Genomic DNA, 11090 nt, shown 5'->3' with positions numbered 1-11090 from the left:
TTGGCAATATTAAACCCCATTTGAAAGCAGCCTTTGAGAAGGAGCAAGAGCTTGGAACTTTAGGGCTTCATAGTAACAAATATGTGCTTACCCCTTCATAGGCCTAGCCAGGATTTTTGTTGGGGTGGGGCAGGCTGTTTGTCAGAGGCGGCAGGACTTGGGGGGGGGGCAGAACCAATGTGATTGGTCAGTTAGTTAAGTATTTCTTTTGTTTTACTTAATGGGGGGCAGCTACCCCCTGCCCCTCTGGCTATGCCCATGTACCCATTGCTCATTCCCATAGGAGCGAAAAAGGACAAACCTCCATTGTTTTAATCCGGTTTATTGCACTGTGTGCTTATTCACTTGCTAGATAATAATATAATCATGCAATGCAAAGCCACCAATAACTTAAAGCCTTATCATACTGTGATCTCCTCAACATTAGTCTGATAATATCCTTTCATTTTCTTCTCTTGCTATGTCTTGGGAACAGTTCCATTCTTTTTTATACAGCACCTAAGGTTTGGCGTTTTATAAATTATATGCATATATTCTCTGAAGGGTGGGGAACATCAGAAAATGACACTGCGGCCACCACCAGCACCGTGGTCTTCTTTGTGATTCCTTTGTTGAGGTTTTTTAATGGACTATATAAGTTCTACAGAGGTTGTCCTTTGTCCCTCTCCTGCGATGGAATACTCACCAAGCTTGTACCCCAAAATAAGGCTGCACCAAGAAGACACTTTTTAATATTAATATTTTTACTGAAATAATTTCAATTATATAAAAAAGTGATACAAAGGAAAAAGAGAGGGAAGTGAGGAGGGGAAAAAGAGCAAAGATGTGTATAAGAAAGGGGGGAATATACAAAAATGCAATGTAATATATGTCATACATACTTATATAAATTGATATCGTGTTATTATCCTAATACATATATTGATGTTAATACCTTACTACATTCTGTATAAACTCTGTCTAAATGTTGTCATATTTATCCGAATGAAGTCTACATCTATAAACAGTCTGTTCATAAGTTGGAAGTGTTGTCATGTTGCCAGTCCATCGATTAAAGGGAGAGACTTTAGGATTTATTCCAAAGCAAGAGGGCATAATGTTACTTCCCAGTCTGTGAGAGTATTGAATAATTTTATTTGACATTTTTACTGTTTTATCATTTGCGTGCTTCCCCCCTGGGCTCGTTTGGCAGGAAGGACTGGGCAAAAATGCAACAGATGAATAAAGAATGATGTTACATCTATGGATGCCTAATTTTGGAGTGAAGAAGGTACCATGACACTTCCTGTTTTACTAATAGGTAAAAGAAAACGGACCCCTGACCATTAGGTCCAGTCATGGCCGACTCTGGGGTTGCGGCACTCATCTCGCTTTATTGGCCAATGGAGCCGGTGTACAGCTTCCGGGTCATGTGGCCAGCATGACTAAGCCACTTCTGGCGAACCAGAGCAGCGCACGGAAAGGCCGTTTACCTTCTCGCCGGAACGGTACCTATATACTTGCACTTTGACGTGCTTTTGAACTGCTAGGTTGGCAGGAGCAGGGACTGATCACCAGGAGCTCACCCCGTCGCAGGGATTCGAACCGCCGACCTTCTGATTGGCAAGTCCTAGGCTCTGTGGTTTAACCCACAGCACCACCCACGTCCCTTACTAATAGGTAGGCAATGCTTACTCTTCTGTTTACTCCCAGTAAGCTTGGGAAGGCACAGGTTGCAAGTATTTGTTTGATTAAAAATGGCTAACCTGTGAGGTTGCTGCTTTCTTAAAAGAAAGAAAAAAAGGTTATGACTAATTTAACGCAATGCCTGGCTTCTGAAGCCACTGTGGGATAAATTGCAAGCTGCTGCAGCATAATCTGCCAGCAGAGGAGAGGCACTGCAACTTTGCAAGGACGGGACAGGTGGCTCAAGCAATGATCTTTGCTGTGAGGACAGAGATACCGTGAGCAGATGTGTCCCTATTTTCAACTCTGAAACGTCGGAGAATATGGTCAGGGCCAGTATCCGCACCTGGCATCTTTTGACAGCTGCCAAGGCCCCAAATACTGTTGATCTCAGCCTGGGCCTCCTTTAGAAAAGAAAAAAAAAAACCTCACACCCTCTGGCCCAGCACCCAGATGAAGCTACAGAGGAGAGCTAAAACCACCATTTACATTTCCCCCAATGCTCCCAATGGCCCCAGCCAGAAGACAGCCAGTTTGGGGAAAGTTTCCCTAGAATGAAACCAGATTGGGGCCCTGAAATATACTCGGAGTCGAGTGTGTATTTCATGCTCTTTATTCATCTCATAGTAGTGAGGAGGAATGGAAGTTCCCCCGAAATGTCTGCTTTAAATACATTATTTATACACTGGGCCCCATGTGATTGGCTAATTCCGGGATTCTCCTGTACGCCAATCAGGTTGCGGATTCACTTCCACCTGGAGTTGGATTGGGTGTCTCCTGCGGACCAATCAGACTGCTGCATTCTGGATCCTATTGTTCTAGGACCAATCAGACTGCTGCAGTTTTGATCCTATTCAACTCAGTACATAACAGACACTGTGAAATTCAAAGGGTGGCTGGAGACAGCCACTCTGAACTGCTTGGGGCACTGCCTGCCATAGCTAGGTATAAGTCCACCAGATGTCAGGGACTGGCTGGATGAGAAGTGGTGGAGGGTGCCTGACCAAGAGCCCCCCAGGGAAAGCACAGAGTGAGAGGATTTGGATCTGGGCTCTTGGTGGTGGGAAATCAGCTACATCCTAGTGGAGGTGCTGGAGGCTGGGAGTTTGGAGGAGGACGAAGAGGAGGAGACAGGCAGGTGCCCCAGTACAGGGCAGTGGCAGGAATCAGACTTAGCAGCTGCACCACAGAGTCACCTTGACAGCTTCTCTGCTGACAGGCAGCAAGATGCTACTCCCAGAACGAGGCATCTATTGCATGTCACAGAGCAGAGAGCCAGGCAGAAACAGAGGGGGTGGTTTGGGTCTCACCGTAGACAGAGGGAGGGGCCTGACACAGAGGGATAGGAAGTGAAGCCAGTCTGGGCAACTGCTCCATCTAGACAGGAGCAACCCTCAGAGGTCTATGTGTGTACTTTGTTCTGCTTCCTTAATAAAGAAGCTAACTATAAGTTAACTAGCGTGTTATTGTCTTTCTCTGTTCTGTGAACGACCCGTTCTCCCTGTTGGCTCCTTGACACCAGGACCCACGGGACACACCAAGAGTGGAGGAGGCCTGCGAGAGGACAATTTGCCCTGAAGCCAGTCTTGGGTTTGGTTTAGCAGATGGGTTTGAGCAGGGCTATTGTCACCATCATTCAGGTGGGTTACATGGAATGATGTCCCCAACACATTCAGATTTTAAAGTTGTCTTTTCTACCTATCTCATACAGTCGTACCTTGGATCTTAAACACCTTGGCTCCCGAACAAATCAGCTCCCGAATGATCGAAACCCGGAAGTGAAAGATTCAGTTTTTGAATGGTTTTCGGAAGCCCGACATCCGGTGTGGGTTTTGTGGCTTCCGATTGGCTGCAGGACACTCCTACAGCCAATCAGAAGCCACGCCTTGGTTTTTTCATGGTTCTGGGAGTTGAACAGACTCCTGGAATGGATTCTGTTCAAGAATCAAGGTACGACTGTATTTTGAACCCAAGAGAATGCCAGTTTGCAGGCTCTAGATGGCAGAAACCTGGTGTCTATCAAAAACAAAGCCCCTAAACCTGCCCCTAAACAAAGCCCCTAAACATGCTAAAATGAAGTTTCTTTATTAGTTGCTGAAATTCAGGAGCAGAGATCCACAAAGCCCCATATTTTTATTTGGAATACCAGTTTCCATGTACAGTATTACGAAACATTTGCAGCTTGCTCAGTATTTGAGCCTGATCATATTTTTGCATAGCTATTTTTAAATGGGTTAGTGATACACAAGAAGAATATTTTCTGCATAGATCCCCCCTCCTAAACTCCCTAACACACAATAAATAAAGAATGAAAATAAAGGCAGGCAGAAAACAACAACCCCAGAAAAACAACTTGTATAAAATGTCAGAAGCAAGCAGCAGCCTGGAGGAGGTGAGACCTGCATTTATTTCAAGGCCTGCTGAGTCAAGGCTCATAAAAAGAACCAGCATTTCCTGGATGCAATTGCTTTTGCAGCGGCTGCAGAAACAAAGCCGAAATTCTAATTAGTTCCAGTATATAAATACAATTTTCCCAGAGCTAGCAGAAGTGCCAGGTATAGATGGCATTTTAATTTTAGAGCAGGAAGGTATGCAACTTGCATTCTAAAAAGTAATAGCAGGCAATGTGTGCTGCTGCTAGTTTCTGAGTAGAGCGAAAGAGCACCATTGGTAAGATGAGTTGGAAAATCAGCACACTCTTTCTAAACATGCTTGAGGTCAGAAGATATGAGGGAATTGGCAACTGGGAGCCCATGAGCTTCATCTGGTCTCCCAAAACTACCAAACCCAGAGATAAAAATTGCAGAAGGTCTATTTGGATCATTTCGTTCATTGTATTCACTCTGTGGCCGTGTGAATAATGGTTGGTTATCTTTTTGTATATTTAAATATAAGAAGAGGAGGATTATTAATAATATTATTGGCAACAGTCTGTTGAGGTGGGAAAGAAAGGCTTTGACACCTGCTGCTTTCTCCTTTCTCAAAGCAACCCTCAAGCAAAATGAAGGGAGGGGGGGTAGAGCATGAACAAAGCTATTTAGAATATAAACATTCCCCCCTGCCCTGTTAAATTGCAGGGGGTTAGACTGGATGACCCTTAGGGTCCCTACAAACTCTACAATTCTATGATTCTATGACTCTCCTGAAATCAGAGCTTCCTGGGCACATCTACTTAAACCCCCTGATAATCAGTTCCTACCAGTTAGGTTTGCGGTGGACCAGAAAAGTCTTTCCCCACTAGTGAGGGGAATATGAACCCAGTGGGCTCCTTAATCGCACTGATTTGCTAGTTGAATCAGTAAGCCCCACACAGAATAAAGCAAGATTCCCTAGCCATCCTTTTATGGAAAGTGCCTCCTGTGCGCAGTCTCTCTCTCTCTCTCCCTCTCTCTAGAAAGCATGGAATAGCTGAGTTGGCAATGAGATCAGATGCTATGTATGGGAATACCATAGGACAGACAGCTCCATTTACATTGTACTATAAATGGGCAGTGTAAATGCCAGTAGCTAGACTGGGCGAAAAAAAGGCTGACCTCACTCTCCCAACACACAGGAGAGGCCAAAGCCTGAACACAATCAACAGCAATTCACACGCATTCCCCACACAGAAACCCACTTCCCTGTAGGGAACTGCATGCAGCCTTTCCGTGGATCTTCATCCCTGATAAGGCATTTGGCTGCCTATACAGTTGTTGGAGAACTAGGAGCACTTCAGCACTGTGAATAATGGTGGTGCTGGTGGGGGGTCCTCTGAAAGAGCTCTCAATCACGACATCATGACTTCCCCCATGGCAATAACAAGTCCCTCTTACAAGAAATCTCTGCCCATGTGCAAGCCTGGATAGCTCAGTTGGTTAGAGTGCGGTGCTGATAACGCCTAGGTTGCAGGTTCGACCCCCGTCAGGGACAGCTGCAAATTCCTGCTTTGCAGAAGATTGATGATCCTCATGGTCCCTTCTGACTCTACAATGATATATATAAATGTGGGAGGTGATGATGATGATGATGGTGATGATAATGATAATAATAATAATAATAATAATAATAATAATAATAATAATATATTTATAACCCGCCCATTCAGCAGGGTTTCCCCAGCCACTCTGGGTGGCTCCCCACAGAATATTTAAAACACAATATTTAACTTCCCCTAAAGAGGGCTGCCTTCAGATGTCTTCTAAAAGTCAGATAACTGTTTATTTCCTTGACATCTGATGGGAGGGCGTTCCACAGGGCAGGCACCACCACCGAGAAGGCCCTCTGCCTGGTTCCCTGTAACCTTACTTCTTGCGGTGAGGGAAGCACCAGAAGGCCCTTGGCACTGGACCTCAGTGTCCGGGCTGGATGATGGGGGTGGAGATGTTCCTTCAGATATACTGGGCTTTAAAGGTCAGCACCAACACTTTGAGGTGAGGGGGATCATGCACACCAGCTACACAGCAACATCTCTGTAATATGTCAGGCTTGCCTTCTCTGTATCTGGCCCTCTTGTGTTGCTTGGATATGAGAAGAACCGAGTGCATGACCAGGAACCCTGATCGAGCAGGATCTCCAATCAAACAATGACTTATATTCATATTCATGCAAATGCAGGAAGACGCTCCCTCTAGACCTTCCCTGATCAACCTGGATAGGCCAGGGACCCAGTGGATGGGCATATTAGGCTACCGTGTCTCCTGCATGTGCTAATATATCATTTTGGGGCACAACTCCCTAACAAGGTTATAGTGAATTTTCTCTGATGTATTATGCCAACATTCAGCATCAACTTCATATTCTTTTCAGGTTTCCCCCTGCCTTATGAGCTGTATGACGGCCAGACATTTGACAGGCGAAGCCTTCTTATATTTCTTTGCTATGAAGAGCATTTGTGCACCAGGAATGTTTGATAAGAACATAAGAAAAAGCTCACCGGACCAGCCGATTGACTCAAGCACCTTGTCTCCTACTGTAGACAATACAGTGGAGTGGTACCTCTGGATACAGACAGGATCCATTCCGGAGCCCTGTTCGCATCCTGAAGCGAACACAACCCACGTCTGCGTGTGCGCGGGTCATGATTCGCCACTTCTGCACATGCGCATGATGTCATTTTGACCATCTGCGCATGTGCGAGCGACGAAGCCCGGAAGTAACACGTTCCGTTACTTCCGGGTTGCCGTGGAGTGCAACCAGAAAACACTCAACCTGAAGCAACTTCAACCTGAGGTATGACTGTATGATGCCTCAGGGTAAGCCCACAAACTGGGCATGAGGACCTTGGAACTCGCTGCCTTTGAACTTGGAGGCCACATTGACTAGTGGCAGGGCCGGCCCAAGACATTTTGGCACCTGAGGCGAACCACCAAATGGCATCCCCCCTCTCTGCCAGAGAACAGGGGGTGATCAACTCAGTAATCCACTGCTTATATTTCAAATCCTGCCCACAACTTCATGTATGGGTGATACTTTGATAGATAATCCATCAGTGGTCTCTGTTCCTCCTTAAACACTTTGTCATTATGTCCTCTTAGTTCAGCAGTGAATTTCACCATTTCAGCATAGTCCATCAGTTTCAAAAGCCATTCCTCCTTCGTTGGTAATCCTTCTCTCTCCCCCCACTCATATCCTTATGACTGCTGTACAATATGCCCCCCCCCCGGGCTTCAAATTATCCTTTTTGAACTATGTTTATTCTGTTAGGGATGCAGCTCTAAAATGCGCAAGAGACCACTAGGAAAAATTAGGCATAGTAAACCTAGTTATAAGATCAAGCCTATCAATTCTTCAGGAAATCAGCCCTGAGTGCTCACTGGAAGGACAAATCCTGAAGCTGAGGCTCCAATACTTTGGCCACCTCATGAGAAGAGAAGACTCCCTGGAAAAGACCCTGATGTTAGGAAAGATTGAGGGCACAAGGAGAAGGGGACAACAGAGGACGAGATGGTTGGACAGTATTCTTGAAGCTACCAGCATGAGTTTGACCAAACTGCGGGAGGCAGTGGAAGACAGGAGTGCCTGGTGTGCTCTGGTCCATGGGGTCACAAAGAGTTGGACACGACTAAATGACTAAACAACAACAACAACAACAAACCTAGTTATAAGAAGGAAAGGAAGTTTATTTTCTCATCGAGGAGACATGGCGGGCCAACCAGCATTTCTCTGCCAAGCAAGATCATTCTTACTCTAAGGACTGATGTTGTAGGTGAAGAGATTTTCTGTCCGTTCAGTTTACAAAACTGCTGCCTGATGTCAACTCTAAGTGTGCTTTATTTGTTTATGTTTCAGACGCATGTCCACGCGGGAAATCAAATTCAGTTTACAGCAGTTGCTGAGAAAATAAACAGTCCTCAGTAGCTCACAAAGAAACGGTTGTGGACTGAGAAAAAGTGCAGTTGACCTATATTGACCTATGAAACACAAGGCATTGCCAGGACCTACTTAAGGGCTGGCTCACACCCTTGGCCAATGAGAGACCTCGTGATTATATCTTAATGGCTTCTGTTAGCTGCTTAGGCCTTGGCATCATGCGCCAATGATTTCCAGCACCACCAACAGTTGTCAATAAATAAACCTCCCTTTGGCTTAACGTTTTCAGAATCAGAACTAAAGTGGTTCAAGGCTGAATTCTTCTACACTAGCTGGGAACACAAACAAATGGAGGGCTACATACCCCTCAACTGCTCTGGTTAAATTGTTTCCTGCTTGGCAGGGGGTTGGACTCGATGGCCCTTGTGGTCTCTTCCAACTCTATGATTCTATGATTCTATGGGACATCCTTTTTTTCTTTTCTTCTTTTTTTTGCTCCGGGCTCACGTGCAAGTCACGTGACACCCCTGAGAACATGGCCCGGAAGACACACAGCCTGGGTTGGGGGCTGGACATGTTAGAGGGTATGGGGCTAAATGCTGCAGAAGGGGAACAGTTTCCAAAATGTTCAGGGCAAATGGTCTGCAATGGTAAGGCTGCCCAGATTATTTCTTGGCCTTGCTAATGTGGTCCAAAGGAAAGCAGAGCAATACATTTGACACTAGATTGACTGCAGGAGTTGCTGGAAGGGGATGTCATTCATCCATCTTAGACAGGGGTCAGCAAACTTTTTCAGCAGGGGGCTGGTCCACCATCCCTCAGACCTTGTGGGGGGGGCAGACTATTTTTTTTGGGGGGGGAGAACGAAGTCCTATGCCCCACAACTAACCCAGAGATGCATTTTAAATAAAAGGACACATTCTACTCAAGTAAAAACATGCTGATTCCCAGACCGTCCACGGGCTGGATTTAGAAGGCAATTGGGCTGGATCCAGCCCCTGGGCCTTAATTTGCCTACCCATGATCTTAGGGATTCCACTCTAACTTTGTGTAGGGTTTTCTCCATAGCCTCTTCTTCTCCAAAATATATCCCACAAGCCAGCAGAGGTTTATGATCAGAGCTTTCCTTCTCCTAGATGGGCTACCTTCCCAGGTTGACAGGTTCCATCTCCCCCTCACTTTCTCCTCCAGCATGTGCATAAACCACCTTCTTGACCATTGGACCCACTTCTGGTCTCGTATGCTCAATCTGTCGGAGCTTGTCTTCACATGCAGAGGAAGTCCTGGGCTAGTCTACACTGGTCAGTGAAAATGTTAAAAATGTGTTATAAAAGTGTGGCACCAGAGGGCACTGTAAAGCAGTGATCGGTCGCCAATGTAAAATTGCATTGAGAGTTATATTACATGTGTGGGGTTTTTAAAGTGTTTTTACAAATCACTGTAGATCCAGCCCCTAACTCACCAAGGGTTTGAGACCCATCAGCTGACCTCACCTTGTTTAGCCGGCCTGCTGAAGCCATTCCCAGGGGGTGGCCACTGTCACGCACTGACAGCTTCTAGTAGCCACAGGTGAGAGCTGAGTGCAGGGTGGGGACCAAAAGGGGACAAAGTTCTTGAGAAGAAGCACGATGTGTCCCTCACCAGAGATACTCCCCATCCCCTAATACCCTATACACCCCAATTTACAACGAAATCCATAAAAAGTTTTACAGCCTTTCAGTCTACAGTGGTACCTTGGTTTATGAACTTAATCCATTCCGGAAGTCCTTTCTTAAACCAAAGCGTTCTTAAACCAAGGTGTGCTTTCCCATAGCAGAGGAGGACTCAATTTACTTTAAAAAAAAAAAATTATTAACCGACCAATCAAATCACATCACATCACATCACATAAATTCCGAATTACAAAGCCGAATTTTAAATTTTTGTTGAGGGGACCCATATTTCAAGTTCCGAAGGGGGATTCCGATCATATTCTTGCTACTGCGTTAATATCCAAATCAGTCCAAATAAAGTTCATAATTCTATCCAGTCTTATCTTGCTGTTTCCACATCTCATCCTGTTCATATATTTTTTTATTTTTTTCTTTATGATCTCTTCTGATAATCTCCTTAAGCCGATAAACACCAATTATAATCCTGTGTGAATTTTCTGTTCGTCCAATCCTCATATCGAGATGGTTTCCATATATCATCGCTTTCATAAATAACATCGCTCTTTCCATCATTTATCTCGCAATCTGTCGTTCTTAAGTCCCTCTGAGGAGTCTCACACACAATATAAAAGCAGTTCTATTCCTCCTCCCAGACTCAAGTCCTCCGACAGAGCTTGCCAACATGGCAACGGTATTTTTAACTGCGTCATTCCAAAGCTCTTATATTTTCCACGATCTTCTGAAAACATGCTTTGGTTAGAAAATTTATCTCCACACAGTCATAAATCCACAGCTTAAGTCATTAAAACGACATTTCTGACTTGTGAGGGGGGGGGGGGGATTCTTGTTTAATCACATAGAGGAAAGAAAGGAAAGTTTTTTCCCCCTCCCCCATCCAGTCCCTTTGCCATACCGAGTCTTGGCGTATCTTCTCATGATTTATTCTTGTTCCTCCGACTTATCTTATTTATCAGAGATCTCTTCATTTAGCAGTCTTTACTCCCCCTCCTTCCTTGAAATATGTGCATTCACTTCCTAGGAGGACTCAATTTACAAATGGAACACACTCAACAGGAAGCAAAACATATTCTGCTTCCAAGGCAAAGTTCACAAACCAAAACACCTATTTCCGGGTTTGCAGCGTTCTTAATCCAAGTTGTTCATAAACTAAGCTGTTCTTAAACCAAGGTACCACTGTACTGTGGTACCTCGGGTTACAGACGCTTCAGGTTACAGACGCTTCAGGTTACAGACTCCACTAACCCAGAAATAGTACCTCGAGTTAAGAACTTTGCTTCAGGATGAGAACAGAAATCGTGCTCCAGCGGCACAGCAGCAGCAAAAGGCCCCATTAGTTAAAGTGGTGCTTCAGGTTAAGAACAGTTTCAGGTTAAGAACGGACCTCCAGAACGAATTAAGTTCTTAACCCGAGGTACCACTGTATATGAAAACCTGCTGGAAGGGAGGAGCAGGGGAAACTTTCAG

The sequence above is a fragment of the Podarcis liolepis genome (assembly GCF_965112155.1).
Source record: "Podarcis liolepis genome assembly, chromosome: 3".
NCBI lineage: Eukaryota > Metazoa > Chordata > Lepidosauria > Squamata > Lacertidae > Podarcis > Podarcis liolepis.
This window is presented reverse-complemented; position numbering follows the sequence as displayed.